A 27664-nucleotide genomic window follows, 5' to 3' on the forward strand; every position below is an offset into this window, starting at 1 on the left:
CCCACTCGGGATCTTCAATGATAAATTTGAAGTGAGACCTGATGTGTCTCTCCAGCCATGTTTGTCTGTTTAGTTGCATGTGTAGAATGGATGGAAAGCTGGCTTCGACCAACAGGATTTGGGTTTCCTCCAGGGAAGTACAATGAAAGGAAAGAAAAGCAAGGGTGTGTTCAAGAGTAAATAGTAATAAAACATATGTTTGAAAATAAGCAAAGTAGGGCTGATGAGTAGGGAAAATGTGGCAGGACGCAATGTTAGAATCCCAGGGAGTCTAAGAATTGGTGGACTGAAGGCAGCACAGGAAACTGATTGGAAAGCTGGCAGTGGTCAGTTTGCTATGCTCTGAGTTACGACTTTGAGTGCGCAGTGATTACTAATGAGAAAGTCTTTGGTGTGCCCGTGGGAGGGGTGACTGAGGTGGAATGGATGAAAATAGCACTGGAGGTGAGGCAGTTAAGCAACTAAGAGGTCAAAAAGTTGGGTGCCTCCTTCCATGAATGTCCAAGCCACCAAAAATGATGGTAGTAATGGTGGAGGAGATAAATACAGTGAGCCAGGGACAAAAATCTTCGATGACTGAAACCTGAAAACAACTAAGAGGATAGTATATAATTGCAACAAACAAGATAGATGGCATATAATCTGAGGATATGCAAGTCAAACAGGGTGGTGGCCTGTCCAGGAAGAAGGAAAAAATGATCATCAGGAAATGGAATAAGGACAAAGAGGACATCAAGCTTGAGTCTTGGTTCTGAAGGGCAAAAGACGGCCTTCACTTGAGAAGGCTGCTTAGGAATCCGTGTCTTTGGAGGAAAATTGGGTGTCAACAAGAGCAAGAAGGTGGAGGGATCATTCAGAGAAGAGGTCTCTGCTTTTGAGGGAGCATAAGGGAGATCTAAAGGGGGGAAGTCAGTGGGGAGCCTCGGCCACACAGAGCTCACAGAGATGAAGAAAGAGATCCAGTGACTGAGGTCCACAGTGATGGAGGGTCTGATGAGGTAAATCCCGATCACCCCTTAGGACTGCTGTGTCACAATTTCTCTTTGGGTTGTCCCTCAGGTGACCACAGGGCAGCTGAGACATTGATGTCCAGTGGGTGGTGGGAGCTTCAGGTCTGAGACAGAAAAGAGAGACCACTCTGGGGACACAGACTTGGGAGCTGGAAGCTTGTAGATGGAATGTGTGAGACCACCCAAGGACGGGGACACTGTGGGATGAGCAGAAGACCTAGCACAGAATTCCCAGCAACACCAACATTAAGAGGCAGCAGAAATTAGAAAAGTCACTCAGGAGACAGGAAAAGATGGAGAAAACCAACAGTCTTGGGGCCATGGAGGCTGAGGGAAGATGCCCTTGGCAAATGCTGCAGAGAGGTCCTCCAAGGTAAGGAACACTTTCCATTGGATTTAGCACTATTCACTGGTGCCCCCAGGGAGAGCCACCGTAGTGGCCCCATGGAAGACGAAGCTGGGCTGCCATGTGGTGAAGTGTGAGTGGGAAGAGGTGGAGAAACTCCTCCCCCCACAGTGCAACTTCCTAGCTGCAGCACCTTGACCAAACTTCTTGACCTCTTTGAACCTCCATTTTTTTAAAACCTAGAAATAAGGGTATTAACACCAATCTTACGGGGTTGTTGTGATTAAGTGAAATTAGGTAAAACAATATGTTTGACAAATAGTAGGTGTGGAATAAATGCTAGCTGTGGTAAACAGGACACATATTATTGCTGCTGCTTGGCCATAAAGGATTTGAAATATAAGACTGGAGCGAGCATGGGATGTGGGGTTAATGGAATTATGTTTCGTTTTGTTTTTTTTTTTAACATGGAATAGATTCACTGGAGCATGTTCAGAGATGGAAAATATAGCTGTAGAAAGTGAAGAAAACTGTCCCCTGCTGAAATGAACCTGCGACCTTGGCTGTATCAGCTCTGGTTATAAGGAAACAGAGCTGACTTGAAAATCCTCAAATGTATTTGGAAAAGCCACTAGGGTTCCCAGAAAGCATAGCTGTTCAGAAACCTCAGGAAATGCCATCCGCAGTTTCAATAGGCCTTATCACTCCAGCTATAATATGCTTTCTGGAATGAAATGTTGTTGATTATACAGCCAGGCTATGATTTTCTGATTTGTGCAACAATATCTCTCTGGAAGGAAGATAGATTGTCATGCATTGAATTCCTAATCTAATGCCTAATTTTGTCCAAGGTACTGTAAATCTTGATGTGTTACCTGAAGGGAAACCTTCGATTTCCAAAAAATGAGTATTATAGAGTTTTCTATGACCCAAAGAGACTTGTGCTGCAGGCAGCAACCGCATGGCATGGATTTTTGCCAGCCGCATTAAGATGCTGAATATAGAAAACAGCAGATTCTGATCCTGACCAACTGTCACCCTGTGTCCGGCGGCCCCTCACCTTCAGCAAACTCAATTTCTGAAAGTCTGAATTAGCACCAGAAATAAATGAGAAGACAATGCTGCTCTTTATGCTGCACTTTAGCAGCATAATGCTGGACTTTAGCAAATAAAGCCCAGAAAGGTTAAGTGTGCGTGTACATGTCACTGGGCAATTTTGGTCTACCTAAGGGGTCTGCAGGAGAACCACCCAAACTTCAGTCACCTCTCCAGGCCTGGTAGGAGAGAGACAGTGGGGTCAGAAGACCACAAAGGCAGGTTTTAAAATGAGTTGCCAGGAAACAAACTTGCCCATAATTTTCTAACTTAATTCAATTGGCTTCTTCCAGGAAGTCTTCCCTGGTATCCTTAGGTGTAGTGTCTCATCTCTGTGTTCCCACAGTTTCAAGTGCTTAAACTCTTAAAGTTCTTATTTATTGAAGACTCCAGAATGTCTGTACAGGAATGGGTTAATGGGCTTCAATCTGGTGTGTAAAGGCCCCTGGAAGCTGTAGTTTTCTATCCTTTTACGAAGGATTGTGGAAATATCAATTGTCCACATCAACAATCGTTGGGAAGGGGCCCCTGGAAGATTAAGGAAAACCTCAGCAAATCGACACAGTGTCTGCATATGGTAAGGACTCCAGAAGAGTTCATGGGAATTATTTCATTGATGGAATGTGATATTTGTAGTCTGGATCACTGCTTGCCCTTCAGTGCTTTGAGCTCACTGCCCTGGGTGTGTATTCTCCTCCCTACTGTGGTCCTCTGCCTGCTGCTTTGAGAAGTTCTGGAGGAAGAGGGAGCTGGTTGAATTGTTGGCAATCAAAAAACGCCTCATGAAGAGATGGGAGATAAAGATGAGGGGTCATTGTAAGTAGTAAAACAAGACTGAGAAAGATGGCAAGAGGAGGGCTACGGTGAGAGCCATGGTACCTGGAGGATGAGGCAAGAGAGAGAATGGAAAGGAATGCAAGACCATACGCTGGGGGTGGGGGGTGTCTTGAATTCAGCTCCAGGACTTTGAATGTAGTTTAGTAGTCACTAGAAGCCACTGAAGTTTCTGGAGAATGGGATTCTGACAAAATTGTTACTTATAAGGCATGGTTTCCCAAGTTTGCATTAAAATGATAACTTTCTTAAGTATCCAAGTGTCAATACTAAGCATGTTTTAATAATTTTTTTCATGTCTATTTATTTTGAGAGACAGAGAATGCACACACATGTGTGTGAGTGGGGGAGGGATAGAGAGACAGAGAAAGAATCCCAAGCAGGTTCTGCACTGTCATCACAGAGCCTGATGCAGGGCTCAACCTCACAAACTGTGAGATCATAATCTGAGCTGAAAGTGAGAGTCAGATGCTTAACTGACTGAGCCAGGCACCCCAATACTAAACATTTTTAATACCAACCACTGTTTCTTGAAAAATGTTATTTATGTATGTGCTTCTCTGTAAGAGACAAAATAAGGTTGCCTGTATATATTTTCTACTATGAAAAGTCCATTTATTTGGCAAATTTGTAACTGAATCCCTACTACCTGTATCACACTGGACTAGGCACCCCGAGGATACAAGGATGTATGGAATCAGGTTCCTGCCCTCTGGGACCTTAACACGCAGAGGAAAGATGAGGTAACTATAAAACACTATGTGAAAATCCAAGTGAGTCAGAGGTGTGTGGTCATCAGTAGCAGAAGCCTGTTCAAATTAGTTTAGAAGTGGTTACAGATGTAAGCCATGACAGTGTTTGTGGTCAGGATTCAGATGTGACGGGGGCCCAGGAAAAGGCGGAGCAGCTGGGCCTCCCCGAGGGCTGGTTCAAGAGACCAGAAGCAGCTCCCCCTTGCCTTTCCTTCCACCTCATTTTTCTCTGTGGGTGAACACTCCCTGCAGCACAGGCCACATGTGGCTGTTCCACATGCTTAGCTCCAGCCACACCCAAAACACTGTCCGAAATCAATGACTTTCAGGCCCTAAGTAGGAGTCCCATTTTGGGTCAGCTGTCCAGCCTGGTCCAATCAGTGGTGGAGCAGATATGTAGAGATGGGTCACATGGTATAACCAGCTCCCAACGCCACCCTTGTGGCAATAGGGCATCACTCTGTCCAAAAAGGAGGAAATTGTGACGTAGACAGACATACATACGTAGGAGACAAAACATACCCCCTTGCCAGTGTGATTGCAAGAGCTTAGAAGGTAACTGGTTTGGGGGTTCAGAGGAGGTAAGATCCCTAACAGCTAAGGAATGTGTGGAACCTTCCAGCCATCAAGGATCAAGGACTTCCAGACACATGGGAGGGCATTGTAAGTAGTAAACACAGACACACACAGACACACACACACACACACACACACAGACATGCACTTGCATGCACACATACAAAGTAAAAAGACCAGTAAAGGTAAATATAGATAAGGGCTGCAAAGGAAGCCATTGAAATTTCAGCTATAAAAGAAAGGTCTACTTCAGATGGCCTTGCACTAAGTTGTCTCTCCATTCTCCCTGAGGAGGTGACATTTAAAGGAGAACTACATGATAAAAAGTTAGCCATAGGAAGTACCATTCCAGGCAGAGTTCAGCATGTGCAAAGGCCCTGAGGTTAATGTGAATTTATGTGTTGAGGTGGAGCCCAGTGACTGAGGGAGGGCCACCTGAGGTAAGAACAGAGAGGGGCAGGAGAAGGTCATGTTGGCCTAGCAAGCCATGGTAGGAGCTGGGTTTTGTGCAAAGTGAGATGGGAAGCTATTAAAAGATTGTAAGCAGGGGCATATTATCAGAAAATTTAAATGTTAAAGGGCAACTTCTGGCAGCTGTGTGAAGAATGGGAGGCAAAAATGAAAGGAGGAAGCCCAGTTTAGAGGCTCCTATGGTAATCGAGGTAAGAGATGATGATGGCTAGATCCTCACCTCCAGGAGATGGACAAATGAGGATGGATCAGACACAACTAATGGGACAAAATGCTGGTTGGCAGCAGGGGCTGCGGGAAAGGGAAGAATCAAAGGTGGCTCCTAGGTGTCTGGTTCTGGAGGGAACAATCAAGAGTTCTGATCTGGAAGGGTTAGGTTTTTCATGTCTTTGAACCTTCTAGTACAGTCATGTTTGTGCAAAACTGCAGTGTGGAGGGGACCTGTGGGCTGAACTGTGCATTGAATGTTGGGGAGAAACCCCTCAGGTGAGCTTAAGTAAAGTGGGGTTTGTTATGAGGACTCAGAGGAATGTCACCAAACCTGAGGGCACAGGTAAGCCTGGCAAGCCTTGTGCACTCCGGGAGCCAAAGCAGCCTTCCCATCTTTGTACACGCGACGAACTCCTACAGCCCCCACTGAGTCTGCGACTCCAATGTGTCCGTCTCTCTTTCTCTGCGTCTGCTGTGTCTGTCTCTGGATTTTTCTCCATGTCTATTAGTATTTGGGTTTTTGCGTCTCTTTCTCATTCTGAACGTGTGGCCACGTGTGTGGGCGTGTGCCTCTCCCTGTGTCTCGCACTCCATGATCATTTCTCTGCTTTTTCTCTCTTCATGCATTAGGAGTGCCTGTGCTTTTATCTGTCTCTGTCCATCTGTCTGTCTGTCTCTTTCTCTGGCTGCTCTGTCTGGCAACTGTCTCTTGCACTGTTTCCTTTAACATGCTTATTTCTTTCTCTCCCTGCAAATGATGAAATGCGGCTGCTCCTATCCGACTTTGACCACACCTTCCAACTCACCTGCCTAGCAGAGACTGACCACCAACTCAAAATTCCAATTTCAAATTCCTGGGGGAGAGGATCTAATTGGCCCAGCTTGGGTCAGGCACTAATTTCTAGTTCAATTCAGCTGTGGCCAGGAAGGCATGAAGCAGGGGCAGGGAAATGTCAGGTGCCATAAAAATGATTGTACGCTACTCATCAACAGAGCACTAAGGTCCTGGCCAGTGGCAAAGAAGATAAGAGACTTTGAAAAACAGATAAAATGCTCACTAGTAGGAAATATTATAAACATCTAACTAGAAACACCAGCAGAATCAAACAGTATAAAAGGGCTTGCCAAAATTGCTCGATTTAAGGGCAATCTCGGAAAATCACTATTGTTTCTTTACACCAGTAATAACCAATTAGCAGATATAATTTTTAAAAAGATATAATTCACAGGAGAAACAAAACCTGTAAAATATGTAAGAATAAATAAAACCTGGAGGAAGTAAAATTTTAAATTCTAATAAATACAAATACATGCATATATGACTTGAGTAAATGAATAAATTCCAAGGTCATGAATGGGACAACTTAATATTACAAGAATATCAATTTTTACCCTCAGTCTATAAATTCAAGACAATTACAATCAATTTTCCAGGTAGGGGTTAAAAAAAAACCTTTATACTTTCCATGAAAATAAAAAACTTGAAAGAATTTACTCTGAGGAGCTCTGGGCCTTCACAAGCAGTGTGTGCCATGTGCTGAGGACAGGGCGGAAAAGCTAAAACCTGTTGAAGTACCCTGGGCCTCAGCAGGTGCACCACGGCAGCCCTCTGAAAACTGGAGCAGGACAGGAGGACAGAAAAAGGTCTCCTCTGACACAAAGACAGGGAGAGGATGGAGACCAATGCTAACTCCCCATAGCAGAGAGTTCCCTCGGCACACAAAACTGGCAATTGAGCTGTAAAGTACAGGGATATTCAGGGCCCTGGGTCCCCAGGTCCCCATTTCTCCTAAAGGGGAAGTCCTGATCCAACCCTTTGAAACCAGTGGTAACTGAATCAAATTACAGATACAAGGAAACCCTGGACTCAGTTCTATTAGAGGTGAGATTTATTCAGCCTTTCCCATCTACTAGTGGCCTGACAGAAGGTCCATGCCTGCCCTGGGAGATAGATAGATTTACCCCAGACTCTCTTGCTCTTTTTCATACTACATCTGCAATAAAATTATTTTTTAAAGAATCTATATGTAAAAGAATATGGACTAACTCCATTTATGTGAGGTTCCAAAACAATCATGGCAGGGGATGGAATTGGCACAGGGCACAAGAAAAATTTCTGGTGTGGGAAACTATTCTATATCTTAAGGGTGCCTTAGCTTAATTCTGGACTTTTATTCTTTGTGTACATTTTTGAGATATAATTTTACACATAACAAACATGGAAAGATCATAAGTATTCAGCTAAATAAATTTTGAAAATTACATGTAACTTTTGATTTATGCCTCAATAATTTCTATGGAAGGATAAAAAAACTATAGTTAATTGGGACAACCTTAAAAAAAGAAAAGAAACTTGCTTTCTCTGATAATATAGTATACTATGAAGCCCTGGTAATAAAAACAGTCTGGTATTGTTCTACAAGCAGATAACGGCCAATAGAACAGAATAGAGAGCCAAGGAAGTCCTATTATCATACCTCTTACATGGTAAAATAACACCATAAATCAAAGAAAATACTGGTTAGTAACAGTGTTGAGAAATTGGGACACAAGAAAAGCAAAGTTGGATTCCTACCTAATATCACTTTATTCCAAATAGTTAAAAGATCTAAATGTGTAAGACTAACATCTAAAATGAATAAGATGTAGACTATTGTTTTGACATAGAAGGAAGAAAGCAATTCCTAAACAATACCTCAAAAGCACAAACCACATGGCAAAAGTCAGATGGATTTGATCAGATCAAAATTATGTATTTTCCAACTCAATGAAAGAGATTGTGGCGTTAATAGATGGCAGAATGAAAGGACATACTTGTGGCATTTAACATCAACAGAGAATTCATTATTTAGAATATGCAAGAAACTCCTGTAAATTTAAGGGAATATAGACAGCAACCCCAAATTAAAAATGTTCAAAGGATATGATTTAGCAATTTACAGAAAGAAAAATTCAAAAGGCTAATAAGCATGTAAAGAGATGTTCAAACCCATTAGTAATCAGGGAAATTCTAATTAACAAAGTGTCATCTCTTTATACTTATTAGACTGGCAAAATTGGAAAACTGGATAATGCCAAGTGCTGGAGGGGTTGTGGGATATGCAAATTTCCATGTATAGCTGCTGGGAGTGGTGTAGCCATTCTGGAAAGGTTGGGTGAGTACTTAGTCGATTAGATATGCAAATACCTATGACCCAGCCACCCTGTTCCTTGGGTCTATATCCCAAGAAATTCTCACAGAGTCCAAGAGACCCAAATATGAGGCTGCTGAGTTATTCTAGGGTGCAAGGGGGTGGAAGTGTGGCTAGGTAAGTTGTGGTGGACGTGCACATCATGGCATAGGTACCAGTCAGCAGTGAGGAGCAATGAACCAAATAGGTACATGGCAGCAAGGATGGATCTGGAAAACACAGAGTTCGGCAAAACAAGAGAGAACATGAAATATATGATACAACACTATGTAGGTTCATTTAAAACACATGTACACAGAACACCTCTAGGCCTTTGCAAGAGGACACACAATGAACACTCAGATGATTGGCTGGGGTAAAAGGAAAGGAGAGTGGGAGAAAGGAACGGAGAAGAAGTAAATAAAACAAGGGGTGGGGAGGACCTTGCACGCACCATGACGGTTATGGGCCACGCACGCTGATGACGAGTATGAACTCAACCCTCTGCACCCGAGGCTTAACACTGTTATAAGGGTTCCTTCTCAGGGGGAGAAGGACAATACCCAGGAGGGGGATGGGGGGCTGTCAAGTCACTAGGTCCCTGAGGGCCTGCAGTGCACCAAGTGACTGTAAAAAAGGAAGCGACTTCATCCTTGATTTTCTTAGAAGAAATTTAAGTTCAGAGAAGCTAAAGAACTTGCCCAAGGTCACAGTTTGTAAGAAGCAGTGCCAGAATTCAGACTCAGTATCAAAGTGAGTCATCATTCTCCCGCCGTTGCCCTGGCCCAAGCACACATGGTGGCTCATCTGCACTGCGGCCACCACCTTCTCGCTGGCCTCTCCATCCCCCTCCACATACACACACGCAGAACAGCCAGAGCCGCTCTGTGGAAATGTGAGTCAGATCACGTCACTTCCCAGCTCAAAACCCTTCAAAGTGGTCTCAGTCCCACATCATTCGGAACAAATCCAAAATTCTTACCTGCCCCCAGATGGCCCAGCCCCCCGTCCAAGCTCTCCAGTCTGCTTTTCCAGCTCAGCCACATCAACCTCCTTGCTGTTTCCTCAACACTCCCAGGACATTCTAACCGCAGGACCTGGCACTAGCTTCCTCACATTTCCACTAGGCCTATGCATCACTTCACTCAGGTCTCTGCTCATGTGACCTGCCAAAGAAAGCCTTCCTGACCATCTTATCTGTAATGCACCATTTTCTACTTACCATTTTTGATGCTTCCCTCTGCTTCGTTTCTACCACTTATCCTTACCTGGCAGCAGATTACCTCTATTTTCGCTCGTTGGTTTATTTTTGTCTTCCACATTAGAATGAGGGCAAGATACTGCTCTGAATCATGTGCTGTGTACAATCCCTGGCCCATGGCAAGCCCTCATGCAATGTATGTGGGTGACTGGAGGTCTGAGCCCAGAACCCATTCTGTCCACGGTGGCACCATTCATGGCTCCCAAACTCAACTTGGGGAACAGATTGTGGTGCAAATGGAAGCAACAGCAAAGGTCAAAAGTGGCCCTTTACTAGGAAGCAGGTGTGCAGGTCAGAGAGAAGGAATCCCAGAACCTAATGGAGCTGAACAAAGTGGGGACCGGGAAGAGGAAACAGCAGGCATGGAGATTTTAGGGTGTCAGTTTCTCCAATCTTTCTGTTTCTGCTTCCGGAAAAGATGACAATCAAGCTGACCAACCAGTTCCTCCACCCCCAGAGCCGCCAAAGGCTGACCCTGTTCTTATGAGCCTCGTGGGGGAGAAATTTCACAACTGCCCTACAAAATCCCCTTCCCAAGTCTGATGATTATAACAATATGAAATCAATTCTTATTAGTAGCATAAATGTCTCTCGCTGCAATTTTATCCCATTTCCTCCAAGAAATGTACTATGTAATTGAGAAATAAATAAGGGGGTAAAGTGCCATAGAAATCTAACATCATGTACACAACTCAAATAAGAGATTTCCCCCCTGGATTGTAATTATGTCTCTTGTTAATCCCAGCTAGCTCTCAGAATCTAGCTCGTAGGGCTGAACTTTGCAATCAGCTTCCCTAAAAATACCACTTACTGTAGGTCTCTCCTAAGAGACACCATCGACACGACCATTAAGAGGAGAGACTCCTTGGTGGGAAGAGAGAAAGATCTTTTCTCAATTTATTGCCCTTCTGCTAAAAGCACATCCACTATTCATTTTTACCCCCACTAAATGATGTTCTTAGGATCCCTGGAAGAACGCTGGCCTGGCCACAAAACCCAATTTGGCCTGCAAAAGGAGACCGGGCTACTCTCCCTCCAGCACCATGTGAAATGCCACCTTCATGGATTCATCCCTTGGAGTTAAGTGTTTCCCTCCTTCAGGTTCTGCATCCAAAATGTCAATAGCTGAAGATGAGCCGCAAGGCCTTAATGTATCAGCATAATGGGCATTTATTGCTTTTGCTACATGTGTTCAGCCATCCTTCTTCTGGTGTCCCCCGCCCCTGCATGCACACATCCCAATTCGCTTGCAACAGTCACCTTCAGTAAAAGTTTTTAACACGCTGCATAACAAACAATCACAAAACCTTAATGCTCACAGAAATAAGCATTCATTGCTCACATACCTGGGATCAGGTATGTGTTTCTCTTTCTGGGCTTCTTTACACTTCTGGGGGCCACCTGGCTGTTTGCTCCTCCAGACTGGCCTCTGCTAGACAACTGGAATGATCTGAGTCTCTTCCATGTGTCTGTCACACTCCTGGATATGTGCTCATAATGATGGCAGAGGTGCAAGAGAGCAACAAATACACCTACGTTCAGAAATGACACAATCTCAGCAGCTGTGGAATAAATGCAAACTTAAATGCAGGTCACTGGAAAGATAAATGTTGAGGTACAGGGTTGGTGAAATGATGTTGGATGTTCTCACATTTGGTGGAGAGAGAACCAACTGGTAAATCTCCTCATATGGTGATTTGACAAATGTGCAGTCCCTTTGGCCTGGACATAATACTTCTGGGGATTTACCCTTAGCAAACCAAGAAGTGTTCAGAGATAGGTGACTAAGTACACCTAACACAACAGTTAAAAATGGAGACAAGTTAAATGTCCAGCATCAGGAGATGGGTGAAACAAAGTATAATATTTCCATGCAATGGAATATCGTCTTATATATATATACATGGTATTATACATATATGCAAGAAATATTTACTCTACAGTTAGGTGAATATAACATGTTGTGTGAGACTACTTTTCTTGAGAAACCACACATAATTTATAGAGATATATATTCATTGAAAAGAAAAAGTTTAAATGAAAATACCAAAATGTTAATTGCAATTATCTATCTCTGGGTGAAAAATTATAAGATATTTTATTCCTTTTGCTTGTCCATATTTTCATATTTTTCCACAGTGGACCTCTATTATCCATTTAATTTTAAACCTTATTAAAATGGGCCTGATTTTCCAATCCGATTACGGTCTAACACATCTTTTTTAGGAATGTTTCACACACAGTGGACTCTAAACCCCCCATCCCCTTGGCCTGGTACTTTTTGCTAAGGCTGGCATCATAACCATAACCCTCTCCAGTTTCATTACTGTGTGGGCTTATAACCTGTAACCAATTAATTCAGGGATGGGAACTTTGGAACACCAGTGGCCCCTGCCTCCCTAGCACCACCTAGAGTATGCAGCCTGATGACAATGCCTGCCCCAGGGCTGTGGTTTCTATTCCCAATGGCAGGAAACTAACTCAGCTTCTTTCTGCAAAAATCTAACTGTACACAATTAAAGGTGCCTTCCTCTGGAGGATTCCGGGTCCCAGAGCTGCTGCTGGCTGCACCTTGGGAACAGGAGCCCTGTGCAGAAAGCACTAAGGAGCTCATTACTCAAAGGTGCCTTGTGGCAAACCATTCGCAAAGCGAGCAAGCTGTTTGTAGAGTGAGTAATCACTCTAGCGTTTGAGTTTCACTCACAAGGAATGTTAACACCACATTGTAAACATCATTCATGTTAATACTATTTTTTCAATCCTTCATTTGCAGAGTGAAACATTCCTTCATCTGTCCCTGATCCAAAACTTATATATACTTGAAAGAACGTATCAGGTTGGCAAATAATGTTTTTCAATTTGTTTTCCAATATCTGGATTGGCTGGGATTTGGCCTTAAAGACTTGGCTGACCTTCCTAGACGACCGGGTGACAGATTCTTCCAGAAATGCAACTAGAATGAGCACAGAGCAAAGGTAAAATGTGATGCTCATATGACCTTCACTGAGGTGTCCCGGGGGCAACTGGAAACAGGCTTCACAGACCCCAAATCTCTCTCTTCCCTACCCACTCCCATTTATGTCTTAGTCCGTTCAGGCTGCGATGACAAAAATACAATGGACAGGGCAGCTCAAACACCACACATTTATTTCTCACATTTCCCAAGACTGAGAAGTGGAGCAGATTGTGTCCTCAAGTGGGAGAGCTCTCTGGTCTCCTGTAAAGGCACTAATCCTACTCAGGAGAGCTTTACCCTCATGACCTAATCACCTCCCAAAGGCCCCGCCCCCAAAGATCGCCACACCAGGGACTAGGTTTCAACATACGAATTGGAGGGGGACACAAACCTTCAGTCTATGGCAGTGTGCCTCTGTGCACAGGACCCATGAGCCTGAGAGCCCTGGACTGATTTTTGTCTGCTTTATCCAGCAGTGTATAGTAGCTCCTTATTAACACTTCCTACTAAGACTGGGGATTGTCCATTTCTCCTTCTAATCCTGTTTTTTAGGCCATGTTATTAGGAGTGTAAGGTCATAATTATATCTTGATGAATGACACCATTAATCATGCAGCATCTAATGCTTTTCACCTTAAAATCTATTTTGTCTCAAAGAGCAGCTTTCTTTGGGCTAGCATCTGCCTGATAGACTGTTTCCACTTTTTATTTTTTTATAATTTTTTAATGTTTATTTATTTTGGAGAGAGAGAGAGAGAGAGAGAGAGAGAGAACATGAGTGGGGGAGGAACAGAGAGGGAGACACAGAATCCGAAGCAGGCTCCAGGCTCTGAGCTGTCAGCACAGAGCCCGATGCGGGACTCAAACTCATGAGCCATGGGATCATGACCTGAGCTGAAGTCGGATGCTTAACCTATGGAGCTACCCATGTGCCCCTCCATGCTTTATTTTTAACTTTTCTGTATTTTTGTCTCTTATGAGCAGCAAACAAATGGATTTTATGACTTTGATTTTTAGTCAACATGATAGTCCCTGTATTTAACGGGTTAGTTGAAAAACTTTACACCTAGATTAGTAATATATATTTTTTATTGCTTATCTTGTTTTTCCTGTCAATAATGTCTCTCTTCTGAGCTTCTCTTTATCCACTGATTTGATTACATTTGACTTCTCTTCACCCCCTCCCTTTTTTGTCCTTCGTTTGATGGTTGTAATATCTGTTTCTATTACTTAAGTGGTTGCTCAAAAAATTTTAATAGTACCTATCTTTCATTGGGTATATTTTCTAACAAAGTCCAATGTTTGGGTGTGCCATACTTTCTTCCTTCTAAACCACATGGGATCATCTTCAGTGTTGATACTGGTGATCTACTCTGTTGAGGAGGTGGGAGACAGGAAAGGAACAGGATGGAGGGTAAGCCTCTGACACTAGGAATATCAAGAACACTCGCTTACATTTGTTTTCTTTTTTCTCTTTTTTTTTAACGTTTATTTATTTTTGAGACAGAGAGACAGAGCATGAACGGGGGAGGGCCAGAGAGAGAGAGGGAGACACAGAATCTGAAGCAGGCTCCAGGCTCTGAGCTGTGAGCACAGAGCCCAACGCGGGGCTTGAACTCACAGAGCAGGAGATCATGACCTGAGCTGAAGTCGGACGCTCAACTGACTGAGCCACCCAGGCGCCCCATATTTGTTTTCTTTACCACAATTAAAATCCCTTTACTGTATCTGTCAGGATTTTTCACAATATATGTGTAGTGTAAACCATTTTCAAACAATACATAAAAGTGTAAGAGAAATGAAAGTCACCCAAAATACTTTCTACCCTGAGATAACTAGATTTAGGTGACCATCCATTCATTCATGTATCTCTATATGCAGATATAAAGATATATGCACATATCTTTATATTTTCATACATAAAATTTTCATAAGTGGACTTATGCATTTGCTTTTTAAATCCAATGACTGCTTCTATTGAACTTGAGTTTTGCCTGCTTCTCCCCTACTCCAATGCACACATCTTATATAACCTATATATTAACAGCTTACCTTAACATCCTATCTTAGCTTTTTCCAGGTTCACTTAATTGTAGGTAGGTGAGAGAGAGACAGAGAGAGAAGACAAATCTACATAATTTTAGTCATTATTTTATAAAACTAGGATTATGTTATACTCCTCTGAAGTTTGCTTTTGCCACTTTATAATTTATTATGTAAATCCTCTGTAGTCAGCTGTAATATACCTAACGTATTCTTTGTACGTGTTTTATTAAGAAAATACTCATACATACACAAAAGTGAGAAAAGTGTAATGAACTCTCACATATCCATCACCCAGCTTCAACAGTTATCAATATTTACATTTTGCCAATCTTGTTTCATTAATCCTTCCCGTGCTAGGCATCATAATAGCCCCCAAAAGGTGTTCACATTGTATCCTTTAAGAATATGTTACTTTACATGGCAAAAAAAGATGTTGCAGATGTGATTATGTTAAGTACACTGAGATGAGGAGATTATCTTGGATTATCTAGGGGGGGCCCACCTCATCATGTGAATCCTTAAAATTGGAGAATCTTTCTTGACTGTAGTTAGAGAAGACGTAACCATGGAAGAATGACCAGAGAAATGCAACCTTGATGGCACTGAAGATAAAAATGGCAGTGAACCAGGGCCTCTAGGAGCTGGAAACAATAAGGAAATGGATTCTTCCCTAGAGCCTCTGGAAGGGAGCACAGCGCTGACAACACTGTGAGGTTAGCCCCTGGAGAACCAGGTCACCCTACTAACCTACAGGACTGCAAGGTAGTAAGTGAATGGAGTTTTTAGGCTACTAACTTTATGTTAATTTATTACAACAACAGTGAAAAACTAATACCCAATTAAAAAAATGAATATACCTCCCTTTCCTTTCTTTTATTTCTTTCTCCTTTCTTCCCTTCCTTCCTTCCTTTTCTTTCTTTCCCTTTTTCTTCTTTTTCTTTCTCTTTTTCTTTCTCCCTGTCTTTCTCCCTCTCCTTTCCTTCTTTCTCTCTTTCCTTACTTTCTGGTTGGTGCTGCAGATGGTGCTGCTTATATTACCTATAAATATTTCACTTACCATAGATTTTTAACGTGAGGATTTTTAAAACAATCACAATACTTGTTATACTTTACAAAATGAATAATTGTTTAACATCATCTAATAGTCTGTGTTCAGATTCTCCTTGGTGTCTAAAAAAAAAAAAAAGCCTCTCTTGATACTTGTTTTACTTAATCAGGTTCTTTTTTTAAATATAATTTGTTGTCAAATTGACTTACATAAAACACCCAGTGCTCACCCCAACAAGTGCCCTCCTCAATGCCCATCAACCACTTTCCCCTCTCCCTCATCAACCCTCAGTCTGTTCTCTGTGTTTAAGAGTCTCTTATGGTTTGCCTCCCTCCCTCTCTGTTTGTAACTACTTTTTCCCCTTCCCCTCCCCCTCCCCCATGGTCTTCTGTTAAGTTTCTCATGTGAGTGAAAGCATGATACCTGTCTTTCTCTGACTTTTAATCAGGTTCTAAAGAAAGTCTTCAAGTTACATTTTATTGATACTTCTCTTAAGTCACTTTTAATTCATAAGTTTTCTCTTATCTCCCTCTAAACAGGTTTTTTTTTTTTTTTTGGTGGAAAAACCTAGTCATTTGCTCAGAATTTGCCACATTCTGAACTAAGGTGACCACAGCCTCAAGGTAGCAATTAACATGTTCTATCTTGAATATTTCCTATAAAATGGAAGTTAGATCTAGAGGCTTGATGAGATTTATATTCAATTCTCTTGGCTTCCTGTTGCATTACATGTGATTGTTTTGCTTTGAGTGATAATGAAATGGATTGGTGGCTCATGTGTTGCCAGCCTACCTATCCTTCATAAAGTTTCCCAAAAGCCTTTCACCCTGTGATATGGGGAGTCCACTGCCTAAATCTATCACTTCATTAACATTCTTTTAGCATCATTAAAACTCATTTGCATATATTTGATGCATTTTTACCTTTTGCAATTTTTAAAAATTACTCAAGCTTTCCCAACGTTAGCCAATGGGAGTCCCTATGATTGGCTCCTGCATTCTCTTGACATGCACCATTAATGCTCAATAGCTGCCACTTAGTATGAAATGCCATTTGAAGAACACAACCTAAGTGGTCAGGGTTAGCTCACTCTTTTAAAGCCTGAACGATAGTTCATGCTATGAACATCAGAAATTGCAGGTGAGTCCACTCAACTGTATTCTAATCCTCTCAGTGTGTCTTACGTGACACATGCCAACAACTACATCTTCTCCCTCATAACTATACTAAATTCCTCATTTGACTGAGTTTCTACCAAACAGGCCTGTGAGAGAGATTTGGAAGCCAAAAGCATGGAAAAATTTTGCTCTGGCCTCTTCTCTTAGCACAGTCGTGGAGGCTGAGACACGGGACCTGTCCTAGAAATCCCAGTGACTGGTGCCTAGCTTCATGGATTGCAAGGGTCAGGGCACAGGGCAGTTATTTTGCTGTGTTATACAACTGCTGCAGTGTATATTGAATCTAGCAACTGGAGCTGGAGCTTCCTGAACGTCTAGCTTTATTAGCTTTTACTAGGTTATGATGCTTTAAAAAAAATTCTTGGTAGTTTAAAACAAAGGGTGATTTCTCCCTGATATCGTGCACTGGCTGTGGGTTTGATTTGACTCTACCCCTGTGTCTTCATTATTCTAGGATCCAGGCTGACCAAGGAGCACCTATCTAGGACATGCCATTGTGACAGATTAAAAAGAGAGATGGTGGAACCATACGAAGGCACTTAGAGCTTTTATTTGGAACTGGCACACATCCCTCCCACTGACATTTCATTGGTCAAAGCAAGTCATGTGGCCAAGCTTAATGCTAATGGAGTGGAGAAGCAGAATCCTCTAACAAAGAAGGGGAGCAAATAATTGAGAATAATGCAATCCACCACTGTTGCTATGTTCATGCACAGAGAGCAACAACTGTGGGCAAGTTATAGGCTGATGTCCTAAGAGTCACTCCTGGAGACTCAACCTAGACCCCACTCCTCCAGCCCTCCCAAGGACTGGGCACCTGCCCAGTCCTCCATATCAACTCCCTTTCTCCCCCAGTCAACTGGAACTGAACTCTGCAGCCACAGAATGTAGCATTACAGTTTATTCATTCCACATTGGTAGACAATCATTTTGTTTCTAGGTTTCGTTTTTTAATTTTGCTGCTAAATATAATGCTGCAACAAAACCCTTTAAAATATAGACTTAGATGCTGTATCTTTTTTTATACCTATGAATTTTGAGTTCTAGGTATAGGATTACAGAGCCAGAGAATATAGATGTTTTTCATTATAATCATGATTTCCATATTTATTTTTTAAAAAGCTAAAACAATTATTCTTTCTCCTTGCATGTTTACCAGTAATATTTAACTCTTTTTTTTTTTTTTGCCATCTGATAGGGGACAAATGTTATTTCTTTGATCCTCTAATTTGTAAGTCTCTGTCCACTGGTGAAGCTAGACATCTTTTTATTACAGATTCGAGGTATAATGTACATACTATAAAATTGATCCATTGCAACTGTACAGTTGAATGACTGTAGTAAATTTATATTATTGTGCAACCATCACCATAATCCAATTCTAGAACTTTTTCCTCACCCCAAAAAGTTTCACCATGCTTGTTTGTAATCAATTCCTGCCCCACCTCCAGGCAACCACTAATCTGCTTTGTGCTTCAGGTTTTCCTTTTAGGACATTTTATATAAATGGAATCATGTAATATGCAGTCTTTTGTGTCTGGCTGCTTTCACTTAGACTGCCATCAGTGTTCATCCCTATCCATGTTGCAGAGCCTACCAGTAGTTTGATCCTTTTCATTGCCAAATACTATTCCATTTATGGATTATACCACATTTTGTTTATCCATTCACCGGTTGATGTACATTTAGATGGTTTCTACCTTCGGCTGTTATAAACAATGCTACTATGAAAATTTGTGTACAAGTCTTTGTGTGGGCATGTATTTTTATTTCTTTTGGGTAGATACCTAGGAGTGGAATTGCAAAGTCATAAGGTATTTATGTTTAACTTTTTAAGTGTCAAACTTTTCCAAAGTGGTTATACCAGTCTATTTTCCACCAGCAACGTACAGGGTTTCTGTTTCTCTGTATCATTGTCAGTACCTGACTTTGTCATTTTGACTAGAGCCATCCTAGTGGGGTTAATGATATCCCATTTTGGTTTGAAATTTCATTTCCTTAATAATTAATGATATCTAGCACCTTTTCAAGTGCTTAGAAGCCATTCCCATATCTCCTTGGTGAAATGTCTACTCAGATCTTTTACCTGTTTTTAAATTGAGTTGATATTTTATTATTGAGTTGTAAAACTTCTTTATATATTTTAAATATGAAACTTTTACATATCTATAATTTACAAATATTTCCTCCCAGGCATGATTAAGCTCCTGATGTTCAGGCTACACCCCACCCTGGTTGAACCACCTGGACACCCAATCTTAAAATGAGGGAAATGAGGAACAAGAATAGTCCCAGGCAACAGTGCTACAGACTCCCACAGTGCTTACCTCAGGGATGTTCACATGAATAAGCACTTCTCAATATGTTGTTTGCCCTGGTCAATTTCCAGACTTCTGAAATGGTTGTTCTGACAGTTTTTTCCCATTTCTTAGTTGTGTTTTGAAGAAAGGATTTATAGATCTCTTTGATCCTCCATGCTGGAAATTGCTAGGCAATTTTTTGACGTCACTTTTTATGTTTATGATGGGTTGGAGCTGGGCTTCTTCCTCAATAGCTCCAGAAGCACCAGGTTGTGGTTTTTTGTCTAGGACTGGGATTGGGTGGTGTGCCTATCCCTGAATCACTCACAGTGGCCATGGAACACACAAGCCTGAGTTCAGGGATGGCTGGGCCTCCAGAAGTGAACTGTACCCCAATTCATGGTGCTAGGACATAATGCTAGGTAGCAAAAACAGTCAATATTCACCACAGCCTCCCTTTAGAGTTGTGATTCCGCATGTGAAGCCCTTACATCACGGGCCAGTGACCAACACCTACAATGTCCATCAGCTTCAGAGGGACCCCGCCTGAGTATGCGGCCCTGCTGAGTTCTTAATAACACTAGGCAAAGACTCCCAAGATTCAGGTACAGAAACCCGATTTAGAAGGGAAAAGATTTCAGCCCCTCCCCCCCCAGGTCTCTTCCAGCTGTAAGCCTAAGAACTTATCATTTGAGTTTTCTCTTTTGTTTTACATTTTACTTTTTCTTTTTTGTTTTGTTTTGTTTATTTATTTGAGAGAGGGAGAGGGAGACAGAGTGTGAGCAGGGGAAGGACAGGGAGAGAGAAAATCCCAAGCAGGTTCCACACTGTCAAAAAAGAGCCCAATGAGAGTCTCAAACTCACAAAGGCATGACCTGAGCTGAAATCAGGAGTCCAAGGCTTAATCAACAGAGCCACCCAGGTGCTCCTATATTTTACTTTTTCTTATGTTTCCTTTTAGTCTCTTGTCCCTTCTTCTCAGCAATGTTCTATTTTAACATTCCTTTACCTTCTCATCTGAAAGACTTCCCTGTTCTGTTTCTGTCATTCTCTGCCTCTGTCTTGCTCTCTTTCTATTATCAGCATCTATTTATTGAACACCCACAACAGTCAGGCACTGTGCCCAGCTACACGTTGCAAAAACAAAGATGTATTAACTATAATCCCTTCCCTCAAGTTCACAGTATCTTTGCCAGAAAGAGCCTATCGTTCATGGTGAAGCTTATAGCACAAGTGTAACATGTAAGTGCAAAGTGAGTGATGCTGACAATGCAGGCTGTGCCTTCTCCCCAGGCTGGCCTTGTGCACAGACAGCTTAGCTGAAGGCTTCCATAACATTAAGAAGGCCTCCAAGCCCCAAGAATATCTTACTCTTCCCAGGGCTTGAAATTCCTCACTTCACTTCTTCCCACTCATGAAAAATTCCTATAACGTGACAACCACTAGGGTGCTCGATGCCAGGCATGTGACATAGGTAAGTTCCGAAAGGTTGCTTCCTTCTGAAGATGAGTGGTATCAACCAAAAGGCAAGGCGGCAGCTTTGATGTGGTGGAGGATGGCTTCTCTAGTAGATATTCGTGTTAGAGAAGTGGGCCTGCATGGGGAATCCCTAAAGGGTATCCTGTGCCTGTGATGCAAGATAACATGGGTACAGAAGAAGGATGAAGACCCGGAGGGGGACAGAACCTCCAAATGCTGATTCCATATACTTCATTTCTGGACCACGGGCCACTCAGAATTCTGCCCATCCATTATTCCCTGTTTAATTTTCTTCTTTTGTTCTCTCACTTAACTGCCAGGTGATGGGCAATAGTTTATATGTGATTTAGAGCTCACTGACCTAGACAAGGCACTTGAACTTCTGTTGAAGTTTAAAAATTGTTGCAATTCATGTGATCGAGCACTGCTAATGTCACAGGCTGGTGAATAACTGTAAAGAAAAGCAAAATCTTCCATTCTATCATGGGCTCCTTGCCCACATAGTGAGTTATCACAAGGGCAAGCCAAGCGCAGAAACACCCCATTGGGGAGGGGACAATGGAGAGACTTATTCATGCTATGGAAATTTTGAGAAACTGAAAAAAAAAAAAAGACCCTAGACAAGGTGGGGCGGGGCGGGGGGGGGGGGGGAATCACACTGTGAGAGAGAAAAAACTTCACCTTTGAGTGTGAGATTCGTTTACCTTTGTTAAGACACCCATCCCATGAACACTATAAATATAGCATCCTGATTATTTAAGAGAAAAACTCTAATTTTCAAGTTTGTGCTATTTCTAGCGATTCCAATCTGCTATGCAGGAAGCGTGAGAGTGCTGATAATTAAGGAACACTATGTTAGGCGATGATAACACACCGCCTCTGGATCCCGGCTCACAGTACCTTGTAAATGTGACAAAATCAGATCTGATACTGCTAAAATGTCAGGAACACACGTTAGCAATCCTCTGATTCCAATACAATTCAGTGATGCTTAAGTTCGCACTGCAATCCTTGTGTCACTGTTCCTTGTCATAGATAATATGAATTGAAGATAATTATTACAAGGAAATATCAAAAAGCCACAAGCTGAAATAATTTACAAATCACTTCCCCCCTGCTCCACTTTTTGTCACTGACCTGCATAAATTGCACAACCGACAGTCATGAAAATGAGGGCGTTTGACTGAACTCCTCATAACCTTCAGGACTGTAAAGCAACAGAAAATGAATTAATGATTTTCTCTCCCCATCCACCCACGTACTGATAGCCATCAGCCAAGCCCCAACCTGGTTGTATTTCCAGATTCCTCCTCTCCTCATGCCAATCACACTAAATCCTATCAAGTTTACCTACTTCTCCAACCAGCCCCAGGTTCTGTTTCAGGTCTTCCACAACTCTCAAAGTCATCTCCGGTTTCTGGTCCAAGCCCTCCATCTGGCTGCCTGAACGAGGTATCTAAACCGCAAGTCTGGCAGTGCCCCTGCCCTGCTTAATAACCCTGCAGAAGCCCCTTTTACCCCTAGGTTCAAGGTCCAGTTCTTTGGCATGCCTATGTGATCTTTGGCGATCTGCCCCTGCCCATCTCTCTGGCTAGATCCCCCAATCCCTACTACCTACACCTTGTACTTTATACCCAAACCAGAGGGACCAAACCATGTAGGTACATGTACCTACATTCCCCATGCTGCTCTGGGGCATGCTTTCATGCCAGTCTCCCTCACTACCTTCACATAGAGAGCTATACTCATCCTTTAAGACTGTGCAGGAGGGGCACCTGGGTGGCTCAGTCGGTTAGGTGTCTGACTTTGGCTCAGGTCATGATCTCGCGGTCCGTGAGTTCGGGCCCCGCGTCAGGCTCTGTGCTGACAGCTCAGAGCCTGGAGCCTGTTTCAGATTCTGTGTCTCCCTCTCTCTCTGACCCTCCCCCATTCATGCTCTGTCTCTCTCTGTCTCAAAAGTAAATAAACGTTAAAAAAATTTTTTTAAATAAATAAAATAAAAAAAATAAAAAAGACTGTGCAGGAGGCATCTCAAGAAAGCCTTCCCGGAGTTCACAGAGACAAATAGATGTGCTTTCTTGGACTTCTCCCATTCTCCTCTCTGTCATATCGTCTTGCCTACCTTTCCTTCAGCCCCGATGGTTGGGAGGCCCTCAGGGCAGCGGCTGGATCTCATTCACCTTCCCTATGCCCAGCACAGAACAGCAGACCAGGGAAGTTGTAGGCATTCTGGAATTTGAATCAGAGTAGAAATTTAATTAAGTTATTGGTGAAAATTGTAGACTGTAGATTGTAGATTCGGTGGTTGGCAGGGGACCATTTTCTTCAATCCCTGAAATTCCTGTATTAAGGGAGCAGTGACTTGATGCAAGCCTTTATTCAAATATGTCATAAAATTATAAAGTCATGGACCATATGTTTATTTATATACAATATACATTGTTCCATGTTCTAGAACTGATATAAAAGTGTCATTCTTTATATTTTTAGATATGTCTTGCTTTTTCACTCAATGCATTTTTTAGATTTATCAATGTTGATACATTTTCATTGCTATGATGTATTCCATTATATGAATACATCATGACTTATATGTTCATGACTGTTTTATTACTGGAATATGTGATCAATATGTAGGACTTTTTATTCCTAATAATATTCCTGCCATTAAATTCTGTTTTCTTATATTGAAAATGCCATATAGATTTCTTTCTTTTGATTTATACTGGTGGGTTTACCTGGCCCATTTCATTATTTGCAAATATTTGTGTTATGAATGTCTTTAATGAACAACAAAACTTGATTTTTATTATTTGTACTAAATCAGTTATCTCTACTTTTGGTAGGTGATTTTAAACTTTTAAATGCTGATATATTTAGACTTATTTATTACCAGGAAATTTTTAATTTGCTTGCTTCTTTGCTTCTTTTAGTTTCATTTTTTTACTTTCTTGTCTTCTGTTAAATTACTCAGGCTTTGTTTCTTTCCTGTTTCCCCTTATGTGATTTATAAGTTATGGACTAATCTTCTTTACTCTATTTACCTTTAAATTCTTATAATAAAAATATTTATTGAGATATAATTCTTACATAATTTACCCATTCAGGGTGTACAATTCAATGATTTATAATATATTCACAGAATTGTGCAGCCATCAGCCCAATCGATTTTAGAACATTTCATCACCACAAAAACAAACCACATGCCCAGTAGCAGTCACTCACCATTCTCCCTGGACTCCTACCTCTCAGCCCTGGGCAACCCTAATCTACTGCCTATCTCTATGGATTTGCCTAAACTTGGCGTTTCTTATAAATGGAATCGCATGTTATGTGGTCTTTTGCAACTGGCTTCTTCTTTCGCTAAGCATAATGTTTTCAAGTTGCATTGATGCTATAGCATGTACTAATCATTCCTTTTTGTTGCTAAATAATATTCCATCATGTGGATATACGACATTTTATCTATCCAGTGATCAACTGATGAACACTGAGATTGTTTCCACTTTGGGGTCATTATGAGTAATGCTTTTATAACCATCCAGTTACAAGTTATTGCGGGAACATATACCTTTCTCTTGGGTATTCTAAGGAACAGAATTTAGATATTTAACTTGTTGAGGAACTGCTGGACTGTTTTCCAAATGGCTGCACATTTTACATTCCAGCTAACAGGGTGGGAGAGTGCCAATTTCTCCACAGCCTCACATTTGCTACCTGGATTTTTACTTCTAGCCAGCCTACGGGGTATGAACTGCTACCTCATGGTGGTTTTGATTCATACCTCCCTGATGGCTCATGTTGTTAAGCATCTTTTTAGGTGCTTTTGGCCACTTATGTATCCTCTTTGAACACAAGTCTATTCACATCCTTTGCCCATTTAAATTTTTTTAGAACTTTTTATTACTGAGTTATAGAAATTCTTCATATATTCTAGATAAAGTCACTTACCTGATCTATAATTGGCAAAAATTTTCCCCACTTGTTAAATTTTTCACCTTCCTCACATGTCCTTTGCAACACAAAGTTTTTTTAAGTTTAATTATTTTCAATTTATCTACTTTTTCTTTTGTTGCTTTGTGCTTTTGGTGCCATATAAGAAATTATTGCCTAATCCAAGGTCAGGAAGATTTACACCTATGTTTTCTTCTTCTTTTTTTTTTTTTTAAGATGCATACTTAATTGTGCCAACATTTCCTTTATTCTCTTTTTTCTGAAAAATCTAACACATTTCAAAGCCTCTCCATGTCTCAACTGACTTTTTATTTTATTCCTTTTATGCTGTGTTTCAAGTGAATTCAAGTCGACTACCTTCCAGTTTCTTCAACTTTCAATCTGACGTTGACTCCATTAATAGTTTTAATGTTCTATTTGTTTGTATTAACAGGATTTCAAATGTATTTTTTCATATCCACTGGCCCTGTTTCATTTTGCCTATTTAATTTCATAAACTTCTATTTTATTAATAGATGCCATTTCTTCATCTCTTTGAGGATCCTAAATATACTTTTTTTAAACTAATTTTCACACTGTCATCTTTGTTTCATCTGTCGTGGATTTCACTCACAATTGTCAATATTTCTTAGCATTAGATTTTCTCTTGGATTTTGGAATTTTTATTTATAGGTTCAGCTTGAGTAGGAAGGTTTACTTTTTTAACCTCTGTCTCTGAACTCAACTCCTATCTGGAACAAGGACGCATACTGGTTGCTCACAGTCCCTGTCTGTAGTGATGTTTTGGATATTTCCAAACAGTCAGGAAGCACTCCCTGTGCCTGCATCCATGCACCTGTCTTCCAATGCAAAGGAGCTTCACATCAGACACTGCTCCAAGCAGCAGGAACTTATGTATCAAATTTCCTTATTTCTTTTAAAAAAAAATTTAATGTTATTTATTTTTGAGGGGGGGGCGGAAAGAGAATCTGAAGCAGGCTCCAGGCTCTGAGCTGTCAGCACAGAGCCTGACGTGGGGCTCGAACTCACTGACGGCAAGATCATGACCTGAATTGAAGTTGGAAGCTCAACTGACTGAGCTACCCAGATGCCCCTCAAATTTCTATTTCTAACTGAGAAGACCAAGGTTCAGAGACATTAAGAAGCTAACTCAAGATCACACAGCTGATAAATTGTGAGACTGGGGTTTGAACTTACTTCTGGGACTCCGAAACCCAGGCTCTTCCCAGAGCGCTGCACTGTTCTGAACAATGGTAGCAGCAGGTGATCTTTACATGGGCCCCAATCAGAGACAACATCCACAGCCACAGGAAACAGAGGACTACGCTGAGGATAGTTGTAATTAAATATCTCTCTGTTTGAATGTATCAAGTGCAAACTGGTTGCCACTCCCTGGAACAGCTTGATGTGCCCAGGAAGAGCTTTCTAGTTAGAGTGACTTTACAGCAACACAAGTTCTAGCCCAAATCTGCCACTTATTTTCAGGGTAAGTTGGAGATATTATATTGTCGCAGACTATGAGTCTGAAGTTCTCTCTTGTCCAGCAAGAGAGCGGATATAGAATTGAATACGAGAGGCTAATATCCAGGAGGAGACAAGAGACCCAAACGGGTTTAATCTCCGTATTTACTGAGTTCACAAGGTATTACCCATGTGATGAATGAGAAGAAAACAAGATCTTACACAGGTGAACATGGAGAAAACAATGAGACAGTAATCATTAACTTGTGTAAGAAGCAAAGGGTCTGGGGGGCAAGTGGAGGTTGTGATCAAGGTACATTGGCGCCAGATGGAAAGTAATTTCCTGCAGGTGATATAACAAGTTTCTCGGGATCCCATTACAATATCTCACTAGCTAACCTTGGGTGCTTTCACCCCATTGTGGCGGCTTTTTGCCCTGAGCTTTTTTCTAACCCACTTTTAAAAGTTGAACCTATTTCCCCGCATTATATCACATCTCTGAGCCTATGTACTAGCTGTGTAGTAGGGACAATAATGTTTATCTTCACAGGTCATGGCAAGGATTCTATTAGCTGACTCACCGAGTAGATGTTCAGTGATGGTGGTTCCCTTTTCCCTTTCGATGGACATGGTCACTTTTGCATAGGGACCTGCGCAGTGCTGGGAGCACACTTTTCCCTCCTCCTGTCCCTTAAATCTCAAGAAAGCACATGCCAGGAAATCCTGGGCACAGCACATCAGACTTTAACATACCCCCTTCTATAAGATCTATTTCCCTACTGATTGGGGGTATGGGCATGAGAACGAGTGGGTAGCAGAGGAAGGCAAGGATCAGTGCTCATGAAGGCTCCCATTCTAGTCCTCATGAGAGAACATTTTCCCTTGATAGCCTGGAATATAACAGAGCCTCTGGGAGGCAATAATTCTGGGTGACAGCTCCAAAGGCTGATCCAGACTATGAAGCAAGTCTCAAGAGAATGCAACTATTTCAAAGAAAATAGGAATAAATCAGAGACTTGGGATTTTTCCTGAATAATGTACTTGAGTTCTGATTTTGGACAGGCTTGTACACCAAAACTCCTTAAAATAATTCTTGTGCCTTGGGTTAGGCAAATATTTCTTAGAAATGACATCAAAACCATAGACCATTCAAGAAAAAAGTTAACAGTTTGGGGTTCATCAAGATTAAAATCTTCAGATGACAGAGTTAAGAGAATGAAAAGACAAGCCAAAGATTAGGAGAAAATGTTTGCTAACTATATATTTGATTTTTAAAAAACCATGTATCTATAATATGTAAAGAATTTTCAAAATTCAGTAAGAAAATAAAAACAATCTTAAGGGCGGACAAAAGATTTTAGCAGGCACTTCACCAAAGAAGATATATAAATGGCTACAAAACACATAAAGAGGAACTCAGGATCATTTGTTATTGAAGAGATACACATTAAAAACACAATGGGGCACCTGGGTGGCTTAGTTGGTTGAGTGTCTGACTTCTACTCAGGTAATGATCT

At 41.5% G+C, this 27664-nt stretch overlaps 1 long non-coding RNA gene across 3 annotated transcripts; it reads left to right on the forward strand.

Moving 5' to 3' along the window:
- The first annotated feature begins 1107 nt into the window (after positions 1 to 1107).
- LOC132683155 (uncharacterized) lies at positions 1108 to 17481 on the forward strand. Of its 3 annotated transcripts, none has more exons than XR_009612072.1 (4): positions 1108 to 1383; positions 12499 to 12700; positions 15276 to 15489; positions 17408 to 17481. It is a non-coding gene; the product is annotated as an uncharacterized LOC132683155 (long non-coding RNA). The 3 variants fall into 3 exon arrangements; XR_009612070.1 differs by lacking the exon at positions 1108 to 1383 and adding an exon at positions 3778 to 4028; XR_009612071.1 differs by lacking the exon at positions 1108 to 1383 and adding an exon at positions 3778 to 4028 and having other exon boundaries at positions 15276 to 15440.
- The last annotated feature ends 10183 nt before the right edge of the window (positions 17482 to 27664 follow it).

Source organism: Panthera onca, chromosome C2, assembly GCF_046562875.1.
Source record: "Panthera onca isolate mPanOnc1 chromosome C2, mPanOnc1 haplotype 2, whole genome shotgun sequence".
Lineage (NCBI taxonomy): Eukaryota > Metazoa > Chordata > Mammalia > Carnivora > Felidae > Panthera > Panthera onca.